Source organism: Monodelphis domestica, chromosome X (genome assembly GCF_027887165.1).
Source record: "Monodelphis domestica isolate mMonDom1 chromosome X, mMonDom1.pri, whole genome shotgun sequence".
In the NCBI taxonomy this organism is placed as follows: Eukaryota; Metazoa; Chordata; class Mammalia; order Didelphimorphia; family Didelphidae; genus Monodelphis; species Monodelphis domestica.
In genome coordinates, this window is record NC_077235.1 from 56,620,705 (window position 1) to 56,631,973 (window position 11,269).

Consider the following 11,269-nt stretch of genomic DNA (forward strand, 5'->3'; position numbering starts at 1 on the left):
AAATAAAAATAGTATTACTGAACATATAGCTAATAGGCAAAACATAGTAACTTAAAGTGACATAGTGTAACAGAATATATTAGATTAACTTAATATGCAAACTCAACAAACAAAATTAAATTTTAAAACAATCAGCAAATACAATAAGCATGACAGGATACAGTCACTCAGTGTCAGTAGAAGGTACTCTCTTTACATGAGAACAATGAATCCAAGAGTCTGTTTTTTCATTCCTTTGATTCTGCTTTATTGTTTCTTGATTTTTCATGAAATAATTTGTTCATAGATGGTCAATTCTGATTTTTAAGACCTCTTTTTCCTCTGTTAGTTTTTGGTTCTCTTTCTTCAATTGGCCCATTTCTTCTTACATCTCTTTAATTTCTTCTTGCATCACTTTCATTTCTCTTCCCCACTTTTCCTCTACCTCTAATCATTGGGTTTTAAGTCTTTTTTGTGATTTTTCAGAATGTCTCGAATCCATATTTTTTTGGACTTTGGGTGTGTTTTCTTTGCATTTGCTGTCCCTTTCTGTGTCTGCACCTTGCTCTTTGTCTCCATAAAAAGGTCTTTTGAGTTAGGTGCTTTTTTATTGTTTTCTCTTTTTTCCTATCTAATTATAGGTAGGCTCTGTTTTCTAGGGAGTTAGGGTACCCTCTTAAAATTCAGTCCTTCCTTTATGTTATTTTTGGCTTATTTTCTGGCTACTAGATTAGCCAATGGTCTGAGGGCTGAGAACTATGAGAGTCCCCTCCCCCTGATGATTCAATTGACCCTTGAGATGCTGATTGCTTAAAAGACTTTCCTCAGGCTTTGGTATAAGCTTTTGATCTCAGTCTGAACTTGATCAGGTCAGGGGCTGATCAGATTCTAGCCCCAGGCTTAGGCTTGTGTTTTTTTTTTGTCTCAAGGTGTTCTTGATTCAATCTTGTCCTGGAGCTCTACCCTTGGTTTTGGGCAAAAGATCCTGGGGAGGCTCCCCTTGAGAACTGCATCCTCATACCAAATTGTAGATTATATCCTCACCCCAAGCTCAGATTGGGATTCCTGGTTTTGCTCTGGGTCCACACAGATCAGCCTCCTTCAACTCAGATTGCCTTGGGTTTTCAATTTCAAGGTGTGTTAGTTGGCTTGGACTACTAATTATCCAGCAGTATCTCAAAATGTTACTTAGCTTAGGCTTAAATTTGGAACCTGTGAGAGCAGAGGTATGGGGCAGCAGGAGTGTGATTTGCTCTTCACTCACTGCTATAACTCCTACTAGCTCCGCTCCCTTTGAACCTCATTTCCCTAGATAGTCTCTGCCTACCTTTTGGGTTTTTCTTTTTTGAAGGTTGTTCCCTTCTGTTTCTATTGATTCTTTTACTCCTGTAGTCATTTTGTGGTGATATTTTACTCTTGGTTCAAGAGGATATTCATGGTGAAATGGCGAGCTGCTGCCTTGGTTGCTCCTCCATCTTGGCTCCACGTCTAGAAATCCACTTGATAGACTTTTTATTAATTTTATTCATTTAATTAATTAATTTAGAATATTTTTCCATGGTTACATGATTCATTTTCTTTTCCTCCCCTCTTTCCAACCCCCTTCAATATCCAATGAGCAATTCCACTGGGTTTTATATGTGTCATTGATCCACTTGATAGATTTTAAAAACATCTATAAATGTTTTATTTCAATATGTTCTTTTCTATCATGTATTGGTACAGTTTTGTGATTTTACATATTTTGTTATCAATATGAGGATTTCAAATAATTTAGTCATCCATCTAGCATTTATTTAGTGACTATTAGTGCTGAAGATAGAAATATGAAAAAACTGCCTTCTCTCAAGGAATTTACAGTATAATGGATAAGATAACTTGCAAACAAATATGAGCAAAAAAAGATAAAAGGGAGGGAAGGTGCTAAGATTAAAGAGTTCTTAGAAATGCTTTTTGGAAAAGATGGGATTTTTGACAGTCTTGAAGGAAGTCCAAGAAATGAGGTATAGATAAGGAGGGGAGAGTGTTTCATGATCAAGGGACAGCCAGTGAAAATACTAATCAGAGATGGAGTATCTTGTGGAATAAATATCAAGGAGAATAGTACCAGAGAATTGCAGACGACACAGAAAAGATTATACAAGGTACTTGGAGAGGTGTAAGAAGACTGGAAATATGACCAGGGTCCTGATAAGGCTTTAAAAGACAAATAGGATTTTAAATTTGACCTTGGAAGTAAGAAGAAGCTATGGGGGTGTATTAAATGAGGGGAGGTGTGTATGGTCAGATCTAGGATTTAAGAAGATTACTTTGAAAGATGCATAACTTCTAGTGGGAAGAAACTTGAGTGAGGGAGATGAACCAGCAGGGCCATTGCAATAGTCCAGGTGTATAACAAAGGCTTGCATCATGGTGGTGTCAATATCAAAAGAGAGAAACGGGCATGTATAAAAGATGATGTGAAGGTATAATTGGTAGGATTTGACAATTGATTAGATGGGGTCTTTGTGAAAGAGAATGAAAGAATGACATTGAGGTTGCCAAGCCAGGGGACGAGGAGAATGGTGGTACTCTCTAAAGTAATGGGGAAACTAGGAAAAAGGTTGCATTTGGGGGGAAAGGATTATGAGTTCATTTTAGGGTGCATGTTAAGTTTAAGATGAGTTTATGTGTTAGTTCTTCTTCTAATTTTTGAAAATGCAAATAAGTAATATCCTAGATAATTCTGAAGGGCTTTAAGATGAAAAATGCTCTCCACATTCCAATAAAGAATTAATGCAAGTGCTAAGCTCTTCAAGCTCCTATGTCTTTATTGCTGCTGGACTCAGCATTTCTCTGTAATGGCCTTCTTAGCCTCAACCCCTCAAGATGCCTGAGGAAGTACAGCATGGAGAGGAGGAGGTGGAGACCTTTGCCTTCCACGCAGAGATTGCCCAACTTATGTCCTTGATTATCAACACCTTTTATTTCAATAAGGAAGTCTTCCTTTGTGAAATCATATCCAATGCCTCTGATGCTTTGAACAAGATCTGCTATGAGAGTCTGACAGATGCTTCCAAATTGGACAGCGGAAAAGAGCTGAAGATTGACATCATCTCCAATTCTCAGGAGAGGACCCTTACTTTGGTGGATACTGGCATTGCATTATAATAGCTCATTTGGTTAATAACTTGGGGACTATTGCCAAGTCTGGTACCAAGGCTTTTACGGAGGCTTTGCAGGCTGGAGCTGATATCGCTATGATTGGTCAGTTTGGTGTGGATTTCTATTCTGCTTACCTAGTAGCGGAGAATGTTGTTGTGATCACTAAGCACAATGATGATGAACAATATGCCTGGGAGTCTTCTGCTAGTGACTCTTTCACAGCCTGTGCTGATCATGGTGAGCCTATTGGCAGGGATACCAAGGTGATCTTACATCTGAAAGAAGACCAAGCAGAGTATCTTGAAGAGAAGCATGTCAAGGAGGTTGTTAAGAAGCATTCACAGTTTATTGGCTATCCCATCACACTTTATTTGGAGAAGGAATGAGAGAAGGAAATCAGTGATGATGGTGAGACAGAGGATGACAAAGAGAAAGAAAAAGACAAGCCAGCTTAAGATGAAGAGAAACCCAAGATTGAAGATGTAGGATCTGATGAAGAAGATGAAGGCAAGGATAAGAAGAAGAAAACAAAGAAGATCAAGGAGAAATAAATTGATCAGGAAGAGCTGTACAAGACCTAACCCATCTGGACACGGAACCCTGATGATATCAGCCAAGTCCTCAGGAGTATGGCGAATTTTATAAGAGTCTCACCAATGATTGGGAAGATCACTTGGCAGTAAAGCATTTCTCTATGGAAGGTCAGCTGGAATTCAGAGTTCTGCTCTTCATCCCTCACCATGCCCCCTTTGATCTCTTTAAAAACAAAAAGAAGAACAACCTTAAACTGTATGTGCGACATGTCTTTATCATGGACAGTTGTGATGAGCTTATTCCTGAGTATCTTAATTTTATCCGAGGTGTGGTAGATTCTGAGGATCTGCCCCTCAACATTTTAAGAGAGATGCTGCAGCAGAGCAAAATCCTGAAGGTCATCTGTAAGAATATTGTCAAGAAGTGCCCAGAGCTCTTCTCTGAACTGGCAGAAGATAAAGAGAATTACAAAAAGTTCCATGAGGCCTTCTCAAAAAACCTCAAGCTTGGAATCCATGAGAACTCTACCAACAGGCGCCGTTTATCTAAACTATTGCATTATCACACATCTCATTCAGTAGATGAGATGACTTCTTTGTCTGAATATGTGTCCAGAATGAAGGAATCCCAGAAATGCATCTATTATATCACTGGTGAGAGCAAGGAACAGGTGGCCAACTCTGCTTTTGTTGAATGGGTACGGAAACATGGTTTTGAAGTAGTATACATGACAGAGCCCATTGATGAGTACTGTGTGCAGCACCTAAAGGAGTTTGATGGGAAGACCCTTGTCTCTGTTACTAAGGGTTAGAACTTCGAGAGGATGAAGAAGAGAAGAAAAAAATGGAGGAAAGCAAGGCAAAATTTGAAAACTTGTGCAAGCTAATGAAGTAAATTCTGGATAAGAAGGTTGAGAAAGTGACAATCTCTAATCGACTGGTGTCTTTACCCTGTTGCATCGTGACTAGCACATATGGTTGGAGAGCCAACATGGAATGCTTCATGAAGGCACAGGCATTGAGAGACAACTCCACAATGGGTTACATGATGGCCAAGAATCACTTGGAGATAAACCCAGATCATCCCATTGTGGAGACTCTCAGGCAGAAGGCTGAGGCTGACAAGAATGACAAGGCTGTGAAAGATCTGGTGGTGCTGCTTTTTGAGACAGCCCTGTTGTCTTCAGGTTTCTCCCTTGAAGATCCCCAAACTCACTCAAACCGAATTTATTGCATGATTAAGCTAGGTCTTGGTATTGATGAGGATGAGTTGACAGCAGAGGAGCCCAGTGCTGCTGTTCCTGATGAGATTCCCCCATTTGAAGGCAATGAAGATGCATCCCTCTTGGAGGAGGTGTATTAAAGAAACCTCTGCATCAGACCCCCACCTTCTGTATAGTTTCCCATGTTTCCCACAGCAACAGTAGAGGCTCTGTCCTGCCTGGCTCCATCTGCCAATGTCTAGTGGTGTTTTTTTCCCCTTCTGTTTTCCAGTGTATTAGGGCAGGGCTTACAGTGTCCCTGTTACCCCTCCCCCCCCATGAGGGGAGTAGGATGTTGTGTATTGTGGGGTGTTTGTTTATTTTGTTCTGAAATTAAAGTATGCAGAATAAAGAGAATGCTGTTTTTACACAGAAAAAACCGAGTTAATGCAGTCTATATGAAGATCAAAGCACACTTTACATTTTTTCTTTCCCTTTCTTATTTGTTTTTCTATTTTTGGCTGTTTTCTTTTACAACCTAATATGAAAATATGTTTTGCGTGATTGTATGTGTATAACTGAGATGAAATTGCTTGTCATCACAGGGAGAAAGGGAAGGAGGGAAAGAATCTGGAACTCAAAATTGTAAAAGACAGATGTTAAAAAAAATTTGCATGTAATTGGGAAAATATAAAGTTTTAAAATTAAATTATGGCCAAAGTACATAATTCGTTAATCCTATTATATATGTTTTAGGAATATAATTTTTCTCTAAGGAGAGTTTTAGCCACATCCTAAAAATTTTAATGTTACCGTTATCATTGTCTTTCACCTGGTTGTTGTTTCTATAGTTTATTCTCTAACCCATTCATCAGTCAGGGTTTAATTTTAAAATCTTTATTTAATTTCCTTTCTTTTTACTTGTGATACTTATACTGATTACTATTTGCACTGTTATAAATCTATAAAAGATGTTTAATTTTTTTTTGCTTTTTTATATTTGTTATTTTTCTGTGTGTAGGAGCTCTTGTAAAGGGTTTTTTTTTGTAGTGAGATATATACAAATTGTTTAATATTACCTTTGAGAAGATGCCATAATTTTAGTTATAAATCCTTCTAGAGTTGATTTGGTTATCCATTTCCCCCATTCTTTATCTTTGTTTTTCTTAAATTTGTCTAGCTCTAAGACAAGAACATTCAAGTTTCCTACTTTAATTGTATTACTATTTAATTTCTGAAATCCAGTTTTATTCCCATAATTCTATGCAGATGGAAAAACTAATCATAATAAGGCTATTAGTTCATTGAAACAGTTTCTTTAGGCATGATATGATTTCATTATTTGTCACCAATATTTTGAATTTTTTTTGTCTCTTGGCTTAACCAAAAAACTTGCTTATTGTTTCTAGCCTTTCATTTTGTGTGCGTGTGTGTGTGTGTGTGTGTGTGTGTGTGTGTGTGTGTGTGTGAGAGAGAGAGAGAGAGAGAGAGAGAGAGAGAGAGAGAGAGAGAGAGAGAGAGAGAGAGAGACTGTTTTTTAGGTATTTCTTGTCACTTGACAGATGGTGACTTTTCCATTTCTGCTGTTTTCATTTCCTTGGATTGCTTAGTACATTCCAATTTAAGGTCATAAGAAAACAATGCAAGGTTTCTTTCACCCTCTTTTTGTTTCTTGTTTCTTTAGTGTTTTACTTTAATCCTATCCCCTTTACATCATACTTTGTCTCTAAAATAAGTTTTGCTTTAGTGATTTGATGTACTTCTGTTCTCTTAGGTTTTCTTGTCCTAGCACTCTGCTTCTATTTACTTACATTTTCCATGATCTAGATTTTTTCCTAAATTATTTTCTTTTGTCCAATCTGTTATCTGATTACATGTATATACCTTTTTATGAATTGAGAATATTCTTAATTGTGATCCACTACTCCTGTTCTATTGAGATCTTCCCCCTTTAAGTGTTCCACTGTTAGTCCCTTCCTTTTCATGCCTCTCATTGAAAAACAAAATTTCCCTTAGACACTGTGGGAATTATTACCCATCACAGTTTACCTATGGACTTTGCAAGGATATATCACTCTGTCCCCACTCACTTCCTCTAGCCACTTATGTGGCCACTCACTCTGCAGAGTGTCCCCCCAAAAGTACAGATTCATTTGTGTTGAAGTTATTTTCATCAACATGAACTCCTACAATGCATACTATGTGCCAGATGCTGTGCTAGGCATTTAACAATTATTATCTCTTATTTCTCATAATAATCCTGGGAAGTGGTGCTATTATTATCTTTGTGTCACAGATGAGGAAACTGAGACCAAAGTTAAGTGACTTGCTCAGGATTCCATGAATAGTAAGGGTCTGGATTTGAACAAAGTCTTCCTCACTAGTAGACCTACATGATGCAAAAACCCACTGTCTGCTGGAAGCCTATTTCTATTTTTATCATCTATCATTATTTGACAGGCTTTTTCCTTCCTAATTTCAAAAAAATAAAAAATTAGTCTCTTCGAACTTCCACTCCTTATCCTTGGTTCTTTCCCCTGAGCTCAAACAGAGCAAATCTCACTTCCTCATGATAGCCCTTCAAACACTTAAATTCAGCTATCATTAACCCCCCAACCCCAGAATTTTCTCTTCTACCAGTTAAACATACTTGCTTGCTTCAAGTAAATTCTTCCATGAATTCATGACCCTTTCCCATCTTGGTTGACCTATTATGGACTACCTTATCAGAATGCTTCTTTTATTGTGGCGTCCTTAGCTTAATAGAATACTACAGATGAGGTCTAGTGAGATCAAAGTGAAGAGGGATTATCAGTTCATCTATGTCTCTCTTAATGAAGCCCAATATTGCCTAATCATGCTGCTGACTCCTAGTGAGCTTGTATTCCACTAAACCTCCAGGATTTTTTTTTGTTTTGTTTTTAACAGTTATTCTCTAGTTATATTCCTTTATCTTGAATTTCTGAAGTTGAATTTTTCAACTCAATTTTTTTTCTATCCAAGGGACATAAAGCCATACACAGCAACTGTCATATTGACATAGAGCCATTAACTACTAGACAGCCAGTGAGTTCTGAATACATCTAATTGTGATCTTATCTAATCTATATGTCTTTGTATTCTTTATAGGAACAACATGAGATGATTTATTTTAAAAATTTTAAAAATATTGGCTAGAATCTCAGTCTTTGTCACCTATATAAGTAATGAAATAAAAAAGGCAAGAAGCATTCATTAAATGCCTAACATGTACCAATCACTTTACTAAGTTCTGTGGATACATAGAAAGGCAAAAAAGGGTTAAAACCCAAAGGAGCTCAAATTCAAATGGGGGAGAAAACAAGCAAACAACTATAGCTGAAAAGATGTATGCAGAGAAAATACATAGAGGTAAACTCAGATGGGTGGCACTATCACTGGTAAGGAGCCCTCATTTGGTGAAGACAGAGGAGGCAGGGATCATAAAAAGGCTTCCTGTATAATCTTGTCAAAAAATGTGATGTGACCCTGTCCTGATCTGATGAGTGTTTTTGGGTCATGGGTTGGTATGCCACATCGCATGCTGTTTTTTAAAATAATTAAAATTGCTCTTTTGGTGGGTGCAAAAACAATGGAAATTGAATGCTTGCCCATAAATTGGAGAACAGATGAATAAGTTGTGATCAATGGGTGTGATATAATACTAGTGTGTTATAAGAATGACAAGCAGGATGGTTTCAGAAAAACAAAAAAAAAATGGGGAATTATTATATGGACTGATGTAAAGTGAACTGAGTAGAACCAGAAGGACATTGTACATAGTAATAGCAATATTGTGACAATGGTCAACTGTTAAAAGACTTAGCTACTTGGATCAAGACAGTGATCCAAGACAGTTCCAAAGTATCCATTATAAAAAAATTCTGTCCACTCCCAGAGAGATAACTAATGAATTCTGAGTGTAGATGAAAGTATACTTGTGTTTTTACTTTATTTTTCTTGGTTTCTTTTTAATGGGGATGTTTTCTTTTGCAGCATGGCTGATATAAAAACATTTTCCATAACTTGTATAATCAATATCATATTGCTTGCCTTCTGAAAGGATTGGGTAAGGGTGGGAAGGAGAGAATTTGGAACTTTTTTAAAAAAAATGATATATTTTAAAAATGTAACTGGTTAATATTTAATGAATTAATTTTTAAAATTCATTTAAAATTTACTATAGTTCTGCCTAGCACCTACACTGATGACATAACACTAAATCAGGAAGTAAGAATTCTTTGTTTGGATTAGCACCCCTAATGGGGTTGATGTGTGTTATATCTAAAGATTTGATTTGTCAGATGTTTTTCTGGAGTGGAATGGTAAAGATAGCATTTAATATAGCTTCCCCTGCCCACCAGTCACTACTTCTCCAAATAACAAAGGTCATCCTTTATAGTATTGGCCTTTGTGCCTCAGAAGGGTTTGTTGACATGGTCCTAATTATGTATTTTTTCTACCTAATGCCACAAAAGCACTATTGCATGTATGATAATGAAAAAGATGAATGCTTATGAGAAGTCCTGGGGAATTAGAGGAGAAACTATATTAAAGAGGTAACAAAAGCATATTTCAGTGCCCACTTTATACAGCTGTGTGGACACACAGTGTCTGATACCCTTGACCCACATTTGGTGATAAGATTGAACAGTGAAGAAGCCAATATTTTTATGTTCCAAAAGGGACCATATTTTTGTTCTCTCTATTGTTGTTATGGGTTTTTTTCCTCTCTGTCTCCCAAACTGGTTCAGTCTATCTCTACTCTTAATTAGTTTTATGATGAAAAACAGAGCCCCAAAGTGTTGTAGCAGCAGAAAATCCACTTTTATGCTTGAATGGTCAGCTCTAATGATTATGCAAAATAAAATTATGCATTGTGCTTTTTTATTGCTTTAGATGCAGCAGTTATGAGGGATACTTGCATGTACCTTGAGTATTTAGTTTTCTTATAGTTATGATTTCTCTGCACAAAGTAAAAAATGAAGTCTAGAAAATGACCACTACAATTACATCAGACCCTATTTGATTATTCTTCATCATCATTAAAATATATAGAAATATCTACTGGTATGTGTTGTAATATAAAAAAAATCATCCTGTTTTCAAGGAGTATGCATTAAAAGACAAACAAAAGACATATTAATATTGCTGGAGCTACTATTAAGGCAACTCCAAAAAAGTTTGTTAGCCCAGAAACTGAAGAAACTAAACCAGAAATCAGAGAAGAGGGCTGCATTTGGAGCCCAGCAAAGTCAAGTTGCTGCTTATTCAACATGGATATTAAATATTCATGGAGATCACCAAGGCTTCATCAGAATATATTTTTGTGTGTAGGCATTGGTGTTCTGCAACTATACAGGTAGCTGTCAATAGGACCAAGGTATATGCTGGTACAGCAAAGTGCCTGGTACATAGGCTATTCTTAAATGCTTGTTGACTTTACTCAAAGTGGCTGATCCTACAGTGGCTTTGCCCCCTACATTAAGAGAGGACTCATATTACATCTTCTAGACTATGTCATCTCAGGACCCTTTAAGTGGCCGCTTCCTTCTTCCCTTCATATCTTTCAATCATAGCTTCTATGGAACATCATTATCTTAGTAGGAAGTTTACTTATATCAGGTAAAAAAGTACCAAAAACAGACATATTAATCTTCTGTTCAATTGATTATATATCCATTTAAATATGAATTAAATACCCCTCATCAAAAAGGAAAAACCCTATTTGATTTGGAATCTGTCAATCTGTCTCCATTATCTCTTCACACCTTTCCTCCATTTATCTACCCCCCATATATATACACATTGCTCCAGCTACCTCAGCCTAGATCTGAATCATGAGACCTTAGAAAGTCATAGAAATGTCCAGACTTTGAGCTGTATTACCTACCATAGGAGAACACCATTTTAGTTCACAATAAGTACAACTTCTTGAAACTTGAACTCTCTCTCTACTCTCACTGAGCTCTATGTGTTGTTTCTCACTCTGATTGCAATTGAAATGTCTGACTGATATCATTCATCTCCTCAGATGGAATACTTACATATTCTTGAAGTCTGACTGTTAGGGTAAAATTAAGGTTGTTGACTGAATATATTATATTAGTAGTCACCATGGATTTAAATTCAATCCCAATAAAATATTCAAGTCAGTTTGGGATTTTTATGGTGGTTTAATTACATTAGTAGGAAGAAATTAAGAAGAAGAGAGAGAGGAAAGGGTATAAGATTTCTCCAGCATAGCCTAAGCCAAGGGAAGTTCAGAGGCCTCAGCCAAAAGGCCTTCTCAGAAGATTAAATCTAGCTTGGCTTCCAGCCACAAGGCCTCCTGCTAGAAGAGGGCCTCCTAGGAGGATAGTGCTTTTCAGGAGGTCAAGGAAAGGAGGAATC

The 11,269-nt window shown here is 36.9% G+C and overlaps 1 pseudogene; it reads left to right on the top strand.

The window, feature by feature from the left end:
* Nucleotides 1-2,802: 2,802 nt before the first annotated feature.
* LOC100030229 (heat shock protein HSP 90-beta-like) lies at nt 2,803-5,034 on the top strand (annotated as a pseudogene).
* Nucleotides 5,035-11,269: the final 6,235 nt, after the last annotated feature.